This window comes from Lycorma delicatula, chromosome 2, assembly GCF_047948215.1.
Source record: "Lycorma delicatula isolate Av1 chromosome 2, ASM4794821v1, whole genome shotgun sequence".
Lineage (NCBI taxonomy): Eukaryota > Metazoa > Arthropoda > Insecta > Hemiptera > Fulgoridae > Lycorma > Lycorma delicatula.
The window spans coordinates 137700302-137719476 of NC_134456.1; the positions used below are offsets into that span (position 1 = coordinate 137700302).

Below are 19175 nucleotides of genomic sequence, written 5' to 3' on the forward strand. Positions count from 1 at the left end.
TTTTGCCTCGTTGTTTCCCGAATCTCAAGATTTTGCTCAAAGGCTAGGTCAATTTTATAATATAATTCCTTTTAGGTTGGTAAAATATTTTTTTTATGGTGTTTGGTATATTCAAACCCCCATAAAGGCGTGGAGATAAATCTCTATTTCTCGTTTCTGAACTTAAAATCACATTTTGGACTAATCAGAATATTCCGTTACGTTAGCGACTCACTTACGAAATAATTAGTCTTTTATTCTCCGTATCGTGAATTTATTATGAGAAAAAATCTTTTTTAGTCTATAGATAATTTGATTCGGAAGGAAATTTATTATTTTTTAAAATATTTACATAAAATATTATCTGCAGAAGTTTAAATCTGTTTGAAACATAAACTATATATTGATACATAAAGATGATAAGTTATAAAAAAATAATTGTAAGATTTTTATATATACGTAATTACCTCGACGTTAAAACATTAGATTCGTAAAACTGATATTTAATGGGATAACACCTAGGCCTGCCCAAATATTTCTATTAAAATATACACTTACAGCCCTATCTCATAGGGTTGGGGAAAAACTATTAATTATAATAATTATACGATTATACATCAATATTATATATGACTATATACGCCACTCTGTAATCGGCTGTTATTCCGTAATGGAGTAATGACTGAACATACTTTAAACACACAAAACTAGAAATGTTTTTTTTTTTTTAATTTTTTGAGTTTGTAGAATTTTAGAATTAAAATATTAAAGACTCTGACACACATTATTAATATGCAAATCCAGCCTTAAGTGTTGTTCAGTTAAAAAGCCTAAATATTTAACTTGATTTACGTTTTTAATTTGGGGAATTGACAAGTTGAAATACAAATCCACTGCAATTTGACAGATGGATATTGTCAAGGGTAGGTGTGGTTGACTAGTATATCTGGAGAGAAGGTCATACTTTTTTACTTCCTTGTACGAAGTAAAGGAAGTATTGTGATCGCGAAAATTTTTGGTCTTCCATTTTGACCATCCCTGAATCCATTTTGATTAGTTTCGGCGTGACCCTCTGTACGTACGTACGTATGTATCTCGCATAACTAAAAAAATGATTAGCCGTAGAATGTTGAATTTTGGATTTAGGACTGTTGTAACATCTAGTTGTACACCTCCCGTTTTCATTGCAATCAACTTGGCCAAAAATGTCCAAAAAAAGTCCAAAACCCAAAAAAAAATTGGAGTTTGGATTTTTTCTTAACTGCAGTAATAAACCCTCGTTGAGAGTTTTTCAACGATTTTTCATAAGCGGTACTTATTTTCATTGGTTCCAGGGTTATAGCTAAATAAAATTTTAATTAATGAAATATTTTGATCTTACAAGGGGAAGGGGAAGGCACATCGGTTCGAATCCGATTTCTTCTCCTTTCTTTACACTTTTTTTTTAGTTTAAATATATTGATTTATTAATAATTATTAACCTCTGATTGAAAAACAAAATTTACGATAAATAATTCAATAATAACAATAAAAAAATGAAAAATATCAGAAGTTATTAATGAAATAACATTTTATGTACTTTATTTAAAAATGTGTATGTGTAATTTAATAGGCGTACAAGGAATTAATGTAGTGTCCATATCACAGATTTTTTAAATAATTGGCCAATAATCTAGGCGTTTCAAGAATGCTTAGATTTCCCATCGTATACGTTTTATGTATAATTGATTTTTAATTGATGTCAAAATTGTTTGATATAATGTTCATTAGATGAGTTATAGGATTTTGAGTACTTTTGTTCTACTGAAAACCGTATTAAATTCACATGAATTATATATTTAAGTATTTAACTAATAAAGATTTTCCATAATTCTCCATAATGAAAAGCTTTATTTAATAAACTTATGAGACGATAATTTAAAGGGATTTCTGAGTCACAGGATTTAAAAAATAAGGCGATATTAGGAATTTCATTTCTTTTGGGAAATACAAATATACAAAAAAAATTTTATTATAGTTTACATCGGCTAAAATTTTTTTTAAACATCAATTACTTATTTTATCCATACCGAGAGACGAATAGTTTTAAAAAAATTACGCCAATTATTTATTTTTCATCAGTTAGAATTATGAAAAAAGATCTTTGAGTGACTATCAAGATGTTTATTCCAATTAGTTAATTTTGAAATTTAGTTTTAGTTATTTTAAAATTAGTAAATTTCATTTGACAATTTTTTTTGCAGAAAAAGTTTCCTACTAGAACAAAGTGGCTAGTTAAAATTTCATAATTTATTTTACAGCTAGATATTCTGTTTAAAAAATTAATTAAGCAGCTGTATTAATCAAAATACAGGCTAGCACAAGTATGTACATACATTTGGAAAATTCGACGGTTTTTGTTTTACAATTTTTTTCTGAGGAGGTTGCGAAACATCGACATTCGAACAAAATCTTGACATCGAAATTTTAAACCTATAAATATTCTTTCCCTGTAAGGGTATTGTTGCTATATATCAGCAATAGACCTATAGCGGGATGATAAAAATATTAATTATTTTTTTTTATTTTCTTACCCTAATAGTTTAATAAATCGTATCCGTATCGCATAAATAGAAGAAATTTCCCCTCAAGTTTTGTAAAAGAAAACCGCCTAAACTAAATAAAGAAGTTTGAAAATTCTATCTCTGGAAATTAAAAAATGGCGGTCATTAAAGTGTTTTAATCATTAATAGTTCTGAAAATATTAATTGCATCTAATTATGTTTTATTAAGTAAATTAAAATGTGTTTTTTTAATTTAAAAAAAGGTGTCAAGTAATAGTTTATTTTAATTTTAATTGCTTGAAATATTTTCCTAAAATGCATTCAATTTATGTAATTAAAAAAAAAATTATATGATTATAAAAAAAAAGTATAAAAAATGCGAATTAATTTTATTTATTTTCGTTAATTTTATTAAATTTATTCTGAATAAGTAAATAAAAAAAAATCATTAAGAGAGTTTGGTAACAGGTAAATATTTCAAGATAAATAAATGCAATAGATTTTTTGAAATTTTAAACATGTAAATTAGTAGGCCTATTTAAAATAAGTTTATTCATTAAAGCTTTCTTTAAATGAGATAATGTTTATGTGTAATCCCGTAGAAGCAATAGAACGGATACAAATCGAACTAGAGAACATATATTAAAATGTAAAATAAAGGCTTTTAAATAAAAATCTTTTGCTTTAATGTTGTAAGTTTTACTTTATAAAACTCGCAGCGGAAATGGGGGGAAAAGATAATGAGGTTTTTTTGGTCACATTTATAGATTGAGTTACAGTAGACTTACAAAACAACTATTTTAACTTTTTTTTTATAAAGATAGAAAAACACAAGACCTAGAAAATTTAAAAAAGAGTTGAAAAAAAATAACATATAGAATAGAGTTTCGAAAAAAATTGAGGATTTCAAACTAGATAAAAAGGATAAACCAAAGAATAGCTCCAAAAAATTTACAAAAGAGCAAAAACTAGAATCTCGGAAAAGAATGGAAAAGTACTGGAAACAACGAAAAGAAGAGGAAAAGAAATAAACGAAAGGCAGTTAGATTAAAAAGGTTAACCGAAAAAGGAAAAAAGAAAATATTAATAAAAAAATATTATTAAATCATTAAGATTAATGACGGTCCTTGAATTTTAAGCAAAAAACATACATTTGATTAGAATTTATAACAGTTAAAAAAAAATTACGTTTATTTGTGTGGTCGGAAGGCTATGTTTATTATTATTTGTAAAAAAAAATTTTAAATATCTAGTTAATAAGAATGATGAAGTTGACATTTTTTGGTTATGTTTGACAAAAAAAAATTATATTTATTATTTTATTGTTTTATATATATATATATATAACAATTTTTGGTTGTTTGACAAAAACAAATTATATTTATTATTATATTGGTATATATATATTTTAGTATTTGTTATATATTATATTTAGTATTATATATATATATATAACAATAAAATAATGTATATATATATACATTATGTGTTTTTCTTTCGAGATTTATTCTAAACTCCGTAGAAAAGTATGTAAAGTTATGTATTATTTATTACTACCCGCATCTACATTTTTCTTTTATTTACATAAATAAAATTTTTACGTAATTACATTTTTGTATCCGGTTAAATGGTCATTTAATAAAAATACATATAAAAACATATTTTATAGCGAAAAGTTTTACTGTTTTTATAAAATGTTGATTTTTATTTTCTTATCCAAAATAATAAGTAAACGAATGCTTTTTTCTCCTTGTATATATATTACCAAAATTTACTTTTTGGTCCTTAAAGAAGAGAGAAAATAGAAATTATGAATTTTTCAGGATAAATCCTGACAATTACGTAAATACTTGTGTTAATGATGTAACTAACTGTATCTTCTTTGTAATATGTAAATAATGTATTTAAATTACGTAATTTATGTTTCAGATAGTTATTTCATTTTACATTAATTATGCGATTTTATTTTATTATTGTACACACCTTTAATTAATAGTAATTCTTGATGTTATTAAAAAAGAATAAATAATAATTACTGAAACCTACAGTTAGTTATTTGCATGTTAATTAATATTTATACTCGCTATTCACTTTAAATATCGAAGAATGAAATCTTTTTTTATAACCACACATACACACATCATAAAAAATATATCATAAATTGATATATGACTTATTTAAAGTTTTTTTTTCTACGGCTGTACTATAACGTTTGAATTACGCAGTTGAAACCTGTATCATAATGAGGGAGATTATGAAACAGATTTTTATTACGATACAGGTGTACAACCGATCAAAAGCCTACTCTTTTCAATCCAATTGTTTTTTTTTTTGTCTTCAGTCATTTGACTGGTTTGATGCAGCTCTGGGTTGATGCAGCTCTCCAATAAAAAACAATAAATATTCAATCCAATAAAAAACTGGTATTGTTTAATATGTCAGCTTCTTTTTTTTCCTTTATTTTTACTTCCTTGTACGAAATAAAGAAAGCATTGTGATCGCGAAAAATTTCGGTTTTCAGGTTTCAACGGAAATATCCATTTTGACTAGTTTCGGCGTGACGTCTATACATATGTACTTACCTATCTCGCATAACTCAAAAACGATTAGCCGTAGGATATTGAAATTTTGGATTTAGGACTGTTGTAACATTTAGTTGCGCACCTTCCATTTTTATTACAATCGACTGAACCATGAGTGTTCAAAAAAGCCAAACATCGATCAAAAAATTGGATTTTGGACTTTTCCTTAACTGCATTGAGAGCTTTTAAACGATATATCTATCATAAATGATACTTATTTTCATTGGTTCCACAGTTATAGCCAAATGAAATTTTAATTTATGAAATATATGATTCTTAAAAGGGTCGCACATCGGTTCGAATCAGACTTCATATAAATATATAGTTTTTTAATTTAAATATATTGATTTGTTAATAATTATTAACCACCGATTCTAAAAAAAAATTACGGTAAATAATAATTCAATAATAACAATAAAAAAAATATGAAAAAATATCAGAAGTTATTAATGGAATAAAACTTTATGTACTTTTAATTTAAAAAAAATGTATATATATATATATATATATATATATATATATATATAATTTAATAGGCGTACAAGGATTCATTTAGTGTCCACATCAGATTTTTTTTACTTTCATTTTAATCCGATTTGGTAGTTATGAAGCAGAGGTAATTAAGAGTAGGCCGATAGGTAACTAAGTTTCTATATTACGCTGTTTATCCTTTTGTTAATTATGTCGTATTCTGAGAGAAAAAATATCTTTAACACCGATCAATATTAAAGAAAAGGCAGAATTATTCAACAGAAATGTATTGTTAAATATATTTTTTGAAAAATTAAAAAAAAAATATTCCATAAACAATATATTCTCTTTCATTGATTTAAATCAATAATCCAAATATTTTCTCAATCGTAGAAAAAATACGATATGCAACTGTCTTTTCTCCTTCTCCTGTTTAGCCTCCGGTAATTACCTTTCGTATAATACTTCAGAGAATGAATGAGGATGATATGTATGAGTGTAAATGAAGTGTAGTCTTGTACACTCTCAGGTTGACCATTCCTGAGATGTGTGGTTAATTAAAACCCAACCACCACGGAACGCCGTTATCCACGATCTAGTATTCAAATCCGTATAAAAGTAACTGACTTTACTAGGACTTGAACGCTGGAACTCTCGACTTCCAAATCAGCTGATTTAGGAAGACGCGTTTACCACTAGACCAACCCGGCGGGTTTATGCAACTGTCTATAAGGCCATTAATGCACCCTTGCAAAGTTTACGACACTCGCCAAGGCTCGTGTCGTAACTTAATTCGTACTCGTGTTTTTTTTTTTCTTTAGTTCCAACTCTTATTTATAATCGGTTACACCGTAGAGAAACCTTAAATAAATCTGATCTTACACAAACACCTGATAGTAGGTTTCCATTGAAACTCCACAATAATTAAAACTAATATCGAAACTTGTAAAAGAGTTCATACACTGTAAAGTCTAATAGCAACGCAGGCCAAACAACAGCAAGGTACCGAAAAAAGAAGAAAGAGATAAATACTGAAAAAGAAAAAAATTAAACGAAAAGACAAAAACAAAGAGTAAATAAAAATAAAACACTCAAAATGATGCGTTGACATAAATACATCAGAAATCAGATAATCATAATATGCGAATATCATCAGAGTCGTCATCAAATCATTGTCAAATGACTTGTCATTTGGTTTTTATTATCGTCATCAAATTACAAGGAGTTGCTAAGATCTAGCACTTAGAGGCGTTTAAACCTCCTAACCGCCGTTGCCGAAGAAGGTAATGTATAAGTAGTCGAACTGAAGAGATTTACTGGTTTTTCGGACACAACATCAACCCAAATATTCACAGATCTCAATATATTTCCTAAACCACGGCGCTTCTGTGATACAACTCGCCAACTTCTTCTAGAACCGCTGTTATTTTAATTTGTTCTGGAACCACTACAAAATTTGAAATGGAAAAGTACGGTTGTATTATGTAATTTTATAGTTTTAGGTAAAATACAAAAACTTTGACTGGAGAATCTTTCGCTACAACAACCCTGAATAAGATCAGGTGTCTTTTTAATGTTTTTCACGGCAAGTTTCAAAATTGATCTATACTTTTAGCAGTTATAATGTATAGATATACGGCTATTAAATTACATAAGAGAAAGTATTCTTATCGAATTAAATTTTACACGTAGTAATTTTTTTCAGATACTAACATTTCATCAGCCTCTCTAACTAAAAAAAAATCCCTTTCGGCACGCCGGAAGGCGGAGATAGATTTCATCAGTGCTAAGTAGGGGATAAAAAAGATTTCCACCTTAAAGTTAAGAAAAACTTCAAATTTATTCAACACGATAATGGCTGCATGTGAAAAAAGTTTCACATGTTTAGCATACAAGCCCCATCTTATAATTCTAGCAAACTTTTGGTCATCCCTTGCCATAAGGGTTGGTCATATCAAAAAATGTTTCAGACAAAGGTTTTAGGTAATGTTTAATGGACTAACGATCACTTTAAACCGATTCGATACTGTGCCTATTAAGGGAGGTATGATTTTTTTTGTCTTTCCACTCCCTGGGTCAATGATTGGTGGTATCAAAAAACTTTACTTAGATAAGTTTTAGGTTCTTATCCAGAGAATAGTAGGAACTTTAAACCAATTTGATATTTTACTCAATAAGAAAGTTATAGCGATATTTTTTTTAAAAAAATAGCCCCCATTTCCACCCCGTGGTCCGAGTCTGCCCATTAATAAACTCGATCGAGATTTTGGGTCGTTACATTTTGTGTATCAATTTTAAATTGATTGGCGCAAAATTACGTCAGTAATCGTATCCACAAGAAAGTGAAATATATATGTATAAACTTTTGAACTGACGGTGGTTTTGGAGTCTGGGGGATGTGAAACGCGAAGATATGTCGAAATTTTCCGGAAGTCGAATCATGGTATCCATTACAATAGATTGCTTTCTTATGAAATCTCCCTAAAACACAGTCTTAATATTGAAAGAAGGATGTATGTATGTCGATTAGTTTCTTGCTTGATATTTTCAGACCGAATGGACCGATTTGGATATTTGGCACGATGATTTCTGAATATGGGGCATTGATACCATACAATTTTGATCACAATCGGTAGGAAGCCCTCGGGTACAGTAGCTCAAAATTCTTCTTGAAAGTTTCACGTAGTTTAATATCCCTTAGGTACTTAAAATTCTCTACAATGGTGTTCGGTCTTATTCGACCTCCTATGAAAGGGTTGGGGATAAAAAATATCGTTTTTATTCTCAAGTCGTTTATGAATTCAGTCACATTTTTGTACTAAATGAATTATTCCGTTACCGCAATATACCACTTCGATTATATATTTTGTTCAGGGATGGGGGATAGTAAGCCTAATTTTTTTTAATTTTCTTGCCAATTTATCACTCTGTTTTATTTTGTTTCCGACCGGATTAACAGATTCGCCGTATAAAAGTAGTGAAGCTCTTTCCTGGCTTATTTCAAAGTTTTAAAAATATTTAACCCTTATTATTAAAAAAATATTCATCTGATATTCCTATCATGAAAAGGATATTTTCCTCACTGATAATACATCGTCTAAAATAATAAATAAATAAATTTTTTGTTTAGGAAAATTAATACCTGTTAATCCTTTGTTAAGTCTTGTAATTATTGTACCCTCATAGCTCAACAATCGGTAAAAAAAATTCAAGTCAATAGACCGAAAATATATAAAAATTTATAAAATCCAAACTTTCAGGTCGAGTGACATTTACTTTGCTCCCCTCCCCCAAAAATAATTTTTAATGACATTTTTTACCCTTTGTTAAAAAAAAAATACAGGCAAAACACAAAATTTTATATAGTCCAATTTCCATAGAGGTATAGCCCTGAGTTTATACAAAATTTAATGTAATTCGTTGCGAGAATTATTCGTATTTTTATTATCTTTAACTTTATTTTCTTTGTATTGTTCGTATTCAACGTATAGAAGAACTGTTTATATGTTTATGGAGAAAATTAATTCCACTTGCCGTATTTTATATCCTGAGGAAGGTTTACATAACAAAGGATCTATACGTAAAAGATTTATATATTATCCATTAGGTCGATGGTCGATGTCCTCTTAACATGGAGCGACCTGATCCTATCGAGTCGAGTTCGCTTTCCTTCTTCACTTCACATTCGCTCCCTCTATTTCTCTCTCCCACCATAAATTTTCGTGATATTGTTCTCTTGTTTGTATTGTTATTTTTATCATTGTTAACAAATATCCGCTATTCAAGTCTTCGTGGTCTTCCGGCCTTATTATCATTACTACTGTCGATCTTTTATGTTATAACATCAGCGTCACAATCTTTATGCATTTATAATACTTTATTCTTATGACATTACTACAGATTTTAAAAGACTATACAATTAAAAAATGTTATCGTAATATATTATTTATTAGTTACTAATTTTTTTATGTTCTAAAAAAATAACTTGATTATACAGACAGTGTTCCGAGAGGTGTTGACCAAACGTAAGACGTCAAAATAAACACAATGTTCACGTAAACAAATGCGCTATCTCGCTTCATTTTCCATCTGCAGCCATTTGTGTCTTTTCAATAAAAATTTATATTTTAATTAAATTAGATGAATATGTGCCCTACGGTTACTTTCTTCGTTAACTGAATCGGAAATTATTAATTATTTGTTATTTTTAGTAATAATAGGAAAGACACACAATTGACAGCCTTCATAACTTTTGCGATCCATTATAAAAATTCAAAGAAGAATACCTTCTTTGACTTTTTTGAGGGTGATAAACGCGTTCCTGTTGTCGCCCGGAACAAATATATTATACCAAAAAAATCTAAAAACTAAAACTAGAGTAAAACTAAAATATAAAAAAAAAACTAAAACTAATTTACACAGATAAAATATAACTAACAATTTACATCTAATATCACAGGCTGAATCTTAACAATAAGATTTTTTTTTAAGAAACAAAAAAAATATAAAATTTAAATAAACATTAATAAAGTTTAACAAAGTCAGAGATGGGTGTAAAAGGCCCCTTCTCGGATAACAGAATAAAAAATCTGATCTGGACACCACATAACTTCCTTGTACGCCTACTAAATTACATATACACATTCTTTTAAAATGAAAAGTACATAATATTTTATTTCATTAATAACTTCTCATATTTTTCTTCTTTTTTTTCTATTGTTATTATTGAATTATTTACTATAAAACTTTTTTTACAATCAGAAATTAATAATTATTAATAAATCAATATATTTAAATTAAAAAAAAAGGAGATTAAGTCGGATTTGAACCGATGTGCGTTCCTCTTGTAAGATCCAAATATTTCATTAATTAAAATTTTATTTGGCTATAACTCTGGAACCGATACAAATAAGTACCGCTTATGATACATCATTGAAAAGCTCTCAATGACTGCTTATTACTGCAGTTAAGAAAAAGACCAAAATCCAAAATTCCTGGATTTTGAACTTTTTTTGATCACTTTTAGTTCAGTCGATTGCAAACAAAGGGGGAGGTGCACGATTAGATGTTACAACAGTCCTAAATCCAAAATTTCAACATTCTACGGCTAATCGTTTTTGAGTTATGCGAGATACATACATACTGACGTCACGCCGAAACTAGTTAAAAGTGAATTCAGGGATGGTCAAAATGGATATTTCCGTTAAAATCTTAAAACCGAACTTTTCGCGATCATACTCCCTTTACTTCGTACAAGGAAGTAAAAATCATTGGATTTTTTTTGTGGTTGTACGGAGTTAACAATTTAAAGACCGATCCGCCGTAGTCTAACTCTGTCGTGACAAGTAACATTTTATAAACGAGATGAAAAAATGATAACGTAAATTAGATTAAATTCTGTATTTACATTAGCAAACGTTTACATCTTTAGCATATATTTAAAAAAGATGTTCGAAGTGATCTGCGCAATAGACTTGAATGATCATACAGAAAGTCACTTGTTACGGGAAATTATGTTATTATCGATTTACTGTTTAATGTTTGCCTTAAGTTTATCGATAATATGGTGGGGGGGGGGATAATGTGGTTGGGGATACACAAATTCTATCTATCAAATACCGTCGAAGAAATAACTCACAATTAATCCCCGGGGAATGCGAAGGTCACCGCCCTCTGCTGACAGTTCTTTCTTCAGCAAAAGCCGCTTGAACTTATACTGGTAAATCGTTTGACGCGTAACAATAATTCCTGCTTATGTGACCGCGCATGTACTTATGTATGCCACTCGTGTGTTCTCGTCTCGTTAGAATAAGCTGTATACTTTTTCACGATCAGTTTAATGATTGATACACTTTTGTATTGATACACCGATTTTCTTAACATGAAGTGGTAGTTCAAACAATCGGTTACGATTTTGAGTCATCCGATACCCAGTGTTGTGCGAATTAACAAGATAAACCAGATAAACTAATCCGTGCCTCAGCTGACATGACATACTGCTTAAATCCATCGACAATTCTTTTCAGAAATCGGTTTCAATAATTAAGATATTTCAGTTTGTCTATTCTCTTAAGTTTTTACAGTCATTTCGTATACACAAAACTAGAAATGTTTATTTTTTATAATTTTATGAGTTTGTAGAATTTTAGAATTAAAATATTAAAAACTCTGACACACATTATTAATATGCAGATCCAATCTTAAGTGTTGATCAGTCAAAATGCGTAAATATTTAACTTGATTTAAGTTTTTAGTTTGGGGCATTGACAAGTTGAAATACAAATCCACAGCAATTTGACAGATGGATATTGTCAAGGCTAGGTGGTTGACTACTACATCTGGAGAGAAGGTCATACCTTTTTACTTCCTTGTACGAAGTAAAGGAAGTATTGTGATCGCAAAAATTTTCGGTTTTCCATTTTGACCATCGCTGAATCCATTTTGATTAGTTTCGGTGTGTCCCTTTGTACGTACGTACGTATGTATATCGCATAACTAAAAAAATGATTAGCTGTAGAATGTTGAAATTTTGGATTTAGGACTGGTTTAACACCTAGTTGTACACCTTCCCTTTTCATTGCAATCAACTTGGCCAAAAATGTCCAAAAATTATTTTCATCGGTTCCAGAGTTATAGCCAAATAAAATTTTAATTAATGATATATTTGGATCTTAGGAGAATGCACATCGGTTCGAATTCGACTTCATCTTTTTTTTTTTTAATTTTTTTTAATTTAAATGTTTTGATTTATTAGTAAATTAACCTCTGATTGTAAAAAGAAATTTACGATAAATAATAATTCAATAATAACAATAAAAAAAAAGAATAAAAATCAGAAGTTATTAATGAAATAAAATTTTATGTACTTTTCATTTAAAAAAAAATGTGTATATGTAATTTAATATGTGTACAAGAAAGCCCATGTGGTGTCTACATCAGACTTTTCTATTACGTTATTCTTGAATTAATTACTTTGTTTTTCAGCAGGAATGATTGTAAAAAACCTGATTACAATAAATTGACTAATCTACCTGCGTTAAATTTACATAAAATTGTAATTTTAAATAACATTTTCAATTGATAATCAAATTAGTACCCAAAAAGTGATTGTATTCAAATTTACTTATTAATTTTTTCCATATATTTATTGGTTTTTACGTATTCTCATTTCTAAAGAGTAAATCAAAATAATAAAAAATATCATATTTGTTATTTGTTGAACAGATGTCGGCTAAGATGATCTTTCTTTCGAACAATAAATATAACGTAAAATTTGTAAATTTAAAAAAATATATAATTTTGCCAAATCATCTTTTGAATCTTATTAATATTAACATATCATTAGCATATAATTTGAATTTGGCAAGATACTTTACACTTGAAAAGTTATCAAGATGGTTATTTTAACATTTAAATGCATTCTAGTACGAGTGTCTCCACCATTCATAAAAACAAGTAATCGTTCTAATAAAATCTTGAACTATTTAAAAAATCTTGATTCATTTTAATATTTCTTCTATTATGGTTCTTTAGTACATAAATTTTTTTTTTATATCCCGATGTTTTGAGTGCAAAGGTTGGTGGAAGATTCGGTTATAAAACTTTGTTCGTAAACATGGATAAACCTATCCTATTTTCTATTTCTTTTTATTTTAAGAACGATTGAACTAATGAAGTTATAAATTTTGGTAAGTTATTTTATTAGGTAATTAATTTTTTTTTTTTTTTCAGTTGTAACCCTATTGCTGCTGCAGCAGCATCGCTATAAAGGAAAAGTTTATCGATAGAACAAAATATTATGTATCGGAGTTTTTTCAAATATTGACGTTTCAAGACTCCATTAATAAAAAAAATTTTTAAATCTAATGCGGACACCACATGATTCCCTTGTTCGCCTCTTAAATTACATACACGCATTTTTTTAAATGAAAACTATATAAGATTTTATTTCATTAATAACTTCTCATATTTTTTCATTCTTTTTTTTATTATTACTATTGAATTATTATTTATTATAAAAATGTTTTTAAAATGAGAGGTTAATAATTATTAATAAATCAATATATTTAAATTGAAAAAAAAAATGTAAAGAAAGGAGAAGAAATCGGATTCGAACCGATGTGCCTTCCCCTTGTAAGATCCAAATATTTCATCAATTAAAATTTTATTTGGCTATAACTCTGGAACCGATGAAAATAAGTACCACTAACGATATATCGTTGAAAAGCTTTCAATGAGGGCTTATTACGATAGTTAAGAAAAAGTCCAAAATCCATTTTTTGGGGGGGATTTTGGTCTTTTTTGGCCACTTTTGGTCCAGTCAATTTTAATGAAAAGCGGAGATACCTGACTAGATCTCATAACAGTCCTACATTCAAAATTTCAACGATGAAATTTATCACCATAATCTCTGAATATCGGGTCGGGTATTGCTACCATTACAGATCTTTTGGGTCCGTATGGGCGTGTAACTTCAAACTTTTACTCGAAGGTATACATAAGTTATTGTCCTTTTAAATAGCTAAGGTACTTTCCATTGATATTTGGTCTTAATCAAAGTTCTACAAGGGGCGAGGGTGAAAAACACTTTTACTTGTCCTTTCTAGAAACAAACTCAAATTCTTATACTGATTAGATGATTCCCTTATATTGGTGTCACTTTAGTTATGCATTTGGGAAATTCATTCACGGGTAAATTATGATATTTTTGAATAATAGTCGTAATATTTTTACTTATTTTGCGAGTTTATCGTTTTGCCTGATATCTTAGGATTACTCGATACACCGGTAAGTTACGTAACATTTTTTGTTTTGATCGTTATCTCAAGACCGGCTCAACATAAATCCTTAGAAAAAGGCTTAAAAGTTTTATATGTGGGACAATAAATTTAGCGTTAAATTTTAGAAATAATTAAAAGGTAGGGGTAGTTTCTGAAGTTTTATTATTTTACATTTTATATATTGATTATAGAAATTGAGCTTTAATCCGATGAAAGTATTTATTGTTATTTAAAATTCAAAATATTTGATCGATAGGTTTTAGGGGTTGATGATATTGAATATTATTTCTTAACAGGTTTTGCCTTTTATTTCGAAATCCCAGTGACCAAAAAAATTGGAATTCGGTTATATTTACCAGTTTTGGTCTGAGTTTCCGCCTCATCAGTCGAGGGGAAGTTCAAATAGAAAACCTTTCCCCCAATTTTATAGTGTATTAAAAATACTCTATTGATATATTTGCTAACTTGGAGTTTTTAAAATCTTTTCGTTTACACTTTTTTTTTAAAAACGGCATCCGCAAATTTTTACATCTTTTATAATATTGCCGCGTGTTCGCAGCTCGATCAGGATATTGAGAGATTGACAAATGAATATATTTGTATAATTAGAATTAATTGGTTTAAAAACGTAAGTAAAACAAGGTAAATCATTAATAACTATAATGACAATGGTAAACCGATAATAAAAAAAGTATAATAATCGCAACCTACAATAATAATAACAGACAATAAAAATTCTTCTCGCAATAATATTTAGAATAATGACAATTGCAACAGTGATCAATAATAATATTAAATGTCAATAACTAGCGAATAAACATAAATTTCAATAATAATCATAGAGACAGAGATTACATACAAAACAGGATTTAAAGTATTCGTCAAGATTTATTCGCGGGTAGATAAATAGAATGAAAAAGCAGAATCCAGTCCCATAACACTTTTAACCGCTAGACCGCTTGTATTAGCAACAATAGTTAAGTCAAATATAAAATTGTTTCGCTGCACATGCTTTTGCTTTTCACAAATAAAACTATCCCCGATAGTTTACGAATGAAATTTTAATACGTTATCTCTTTCACTTATAGTCTTACAGTAACTCACCGAGTAGTTTTTTGTTTTCGTACGCTGGGATTACTTGTGACGTCACTTAGTTGAATTGAAACTGCACTCGAAATCCGTTCCTTCACTGACCTCTTTGCAGAATAAATATCTCACAGACTGACATCAAAGACTCTCCTCGCGGCACTGATTCGCAGAACTCACGTCGCAGATTCACATTTGCAGACTCTCATCTCACAGACTCACACCGCAGAATTTCCTCGCGGAACTGACTTCTATCTGGTCTTCCCCGGAGTATTTATACTTCTAGCCTCTACCTGCCGGATCAGACCCGACTCGAAGCGTGAGAACGATCAACCGAGCCTTTCGTTCCTGTGTATTCCTAACCTTGGTCCGGTTCGAACTCTTCTCACAGAACGAACATCTGCTTATTATGTCAGCGGGCAATATTACAAAAGACAATTGTTAAACGGACCTGTTACCTTTGCTAAAAGGGTTTCTGTTAGCCCTTTTTGGATTCTTCCATTATTATATTTTCTACTACTTCCTTCTTAATTTGTAGGAATCCGTTACTCAGGTCCGTTATACCGAAACTGTAAAAATATTATTGGAATTATAAGTTACAACCCATAATTCTAAGGAATTTTCCCTTAAACAACACTTTTCAGATGCTTTATCACTTAATCTTCAATTGTACCTGTCGATAATATGTACTTTATAAGTTGAACCTCAATACCCAATGTTGTAATTTTATTTTTTTGTTATTGTTTCGGAACGGAACGCAAGGGTAGCGGAAGTTTAGTATCTCCCTACTAATCGCAGAGATTGGACGAATGTCCCTTATTGCTGTGTCTTTCGTTTTTCGGGCGGGTCATTGTTTATTTAATGGTGATTATAGCTTTTGTGTTTTATTTATGGACGGAGTTGTCATTTGCGTTCCAGTCCTTTAGACTAATTAGAAATAATTGGTCGGGGCTGATCTCGGGAGACTACCCGCATAGAGCTTCGATCTCTCGGCGTGATTCCCTATCAGTCCGTCCCTGAAGTCCTTTCGGTACCAGCACCTTTCGCCCTAACAGGAATATGCCTTCCGGGGGTCTTCTTTTTTGGGTGGGCGAAAAACGCTTACACTTTATCATCGCCCGGAAAAAAAAACTTAAAATATAAAAAAAGAGAAATATAAAATGAATAAACACAAAAATTAAAATCTTAAACTAATATATTAAAAAACAAAACAAACTTACAACTACTGTCACAGATAACTAAAAAATTTCTTATATCTATTATCACAGATAAAATCTTAAAAATAACTAATATTTAAAGAATATATATATATATATATATATATATATACATAAAACTAATATAATATAAAAATAAATTTAAAGAAGTCCGAGAGGAGTGTATAGGGCTCCTCGGATAACAGAAATATTAGATTTAACATGAAATTTATAACAATTATAAGATTAAACCAGTTGTAACAACAATAACATTAAATATTACGTAAAATACTAATACATCGAAGAAATAAAATCACCCGGTTTAAAACTTCTTTGCCATTGCCCAGGATTCGACGAATGTTCCTGGGCAATCTAAATTTACGAAGCAAGGTCCGGGAGCCGTAGTTTTGTAGGAAGCAATGCGCTCCCCTTTCCGAAGGGAGTTGCATATCCTGGCTGGGAGCGTACTTGTAAGAATTAGGTAGAGAATGGTGGGTGATTAGTGTGGTGATGTTAGTAGTCCTTCCTTCACTCGAGCTATCTTCGCTATTGTCTGCTGGGCTCTGTCGGGTCGGATTCCGCTTCGTGTTGGGGGCAGATTTTCATACTTCTTTTCTTCTGTAGCCTGGCTTTCCGTGAACCGGCTGTCAATAATTTACAAACCGCAAACCTTGAATAATCTCGTGGCCAAGAAAGGGCAGAACGGGGGAAAGTGCAGGCCTCTTCTCTGTTATTATTTCAATGAAGGTGTATTTTCGAAAAATTTAATTATTAGCTTTAAAAAGCTGTACGCTTTTTACGTCTTAACACTTTTTAAATCGGTAGCTCAAATACTATACTGATCTTGTTATTCTAGTAAATTAACGAATAAAACAAAGCTAACAACAACTATGTTTTATTTCAATTTATGAAAATAAATCATTTATTTAAGAAATTTTCAAATTATTTTCATTGCAAAAATTGTCGATACGTACGTAGATGAAATGTAACTCCTGAACGGTTGCATTTAGGGGAAAATATCAAAGAATAAAATTTTGTTTTGTATCCGAAAATTTTAAATAAATTAAGGATTTCCAGTTTTATAATATGAAGTTGATTCTAGTACTAGAAAACGGCGCAGATTTTAAACATACCAATATATCGATATTGAATTTTAATGCAACCAAACATTTGGGAAAAGTTTCCTAATTAAAATTTTTCATAGCTTTTCTAGTTTAAAAATTCATAATGGTGGCATTGTTTTTATTATTATTGTTATTCTTATATGTTGTGGTATTATTTTGTTTATTATTTATTATTTATTATTTTTATGTCCCATCAATTTATGTTATGGATTATAACACCGTTTAAATACTTCATACTCTAGTCGGGAATCAAACTTGGGACTTTCTTGTAGTAAGCAAGCAAGAAACCAGTTATACCATCGAGGGTGGTCAAGATAATTGTTATTTTATTAAATAAATTTGGATAAAAAAATGTATTTACTTTTTTTGGCATTGTCATTTAAAATAATTATTTTTAAATGTTTGTTTACATAGTTATACGAGAGAATAATTAAAATGATTATTTGTGTTTCTTAAGCTTTATCTGACATAAGTGTATACGTATATATATATATATATATATATATATATATATATATATATATATACGTATACACTTATGTATCTCTCTCTAAATATATATATATATATATATATATATTTAGAGAGAGAGAATATACCTACAAAATAATGAAAACTTACAAAGAATTTAGATGTAAATTAGCTAGCGACGCTGTCGTTGAACTTAATCGGCATTTGAATGCATCTTAAATTTAACCTTTCACCGTAGTGATAAAACTTTTAAATTATTATTTCTTTTATGACCTTACTTATTTTTTATTTATTTATTTACTTATCGAAAAAAAAATAATGGTAAAATGTTTTAGAATCGTGAGTTAAAGCAATTGAAAAATTAGCATAATTCTAACTATTACGGAGGTAATCTGTCAAGTTATTTTAAAACGTAGATTTAAAAACCTTCGCATTACTAACTTCATGAACAAAAATGTATTTAAAAATTAAAGATCTATAATAAAACTGTTATTTAAATATATTTTAAAACAAGATTGCACTCCAAAATCCGTTTATTTAGAATTTATACTTAAAAGGCTATTTTGATTGTAAATAAATCACCTGTAAACACTACAGAAAAAGTAAATTATTTATACCATATCAATCTCTAAATCTCGCCTACCTCGGTCATATTTGTGTATAAATTTCTATATTTAAAAATATAGGCATTCATATAGACAGTGAAATTAGCACGATGTTTTCTACGTTTGGAGCATTGATACCATTTAATTTTAGTAACAGTTGGTCAAAAAAGCAAGAAGATTCAAGGATTTCATGAGTCCCTGTCTCAAAATTTTACTCTGAATGTAGGTAAGTTTACTAGCATAATTTTACGCCCCTTCAGTAGGTAAGATACATTCTGATATTATTTTGATCTTATTCAAATCTCCGTAAAAGAATTAGAGCGAAAACCCTTTTACTT

General features: G+C 29.2%; 1 protein-coding gene across 1 annotated transcript in view; it reads left to right on the top strand.

Annotated features, from left to right (window-relative positions):
* Positions 1-19175, top strand: part of LOC142319249 (tyrosine-protein kinase transmembrane receptor Ror-like) — a 333167-nt gene that overhangs the window by 62540 nt on the left and 251452 nt on the right. The gene's annotated exons all lie outside the window — the stretch shown is intronic.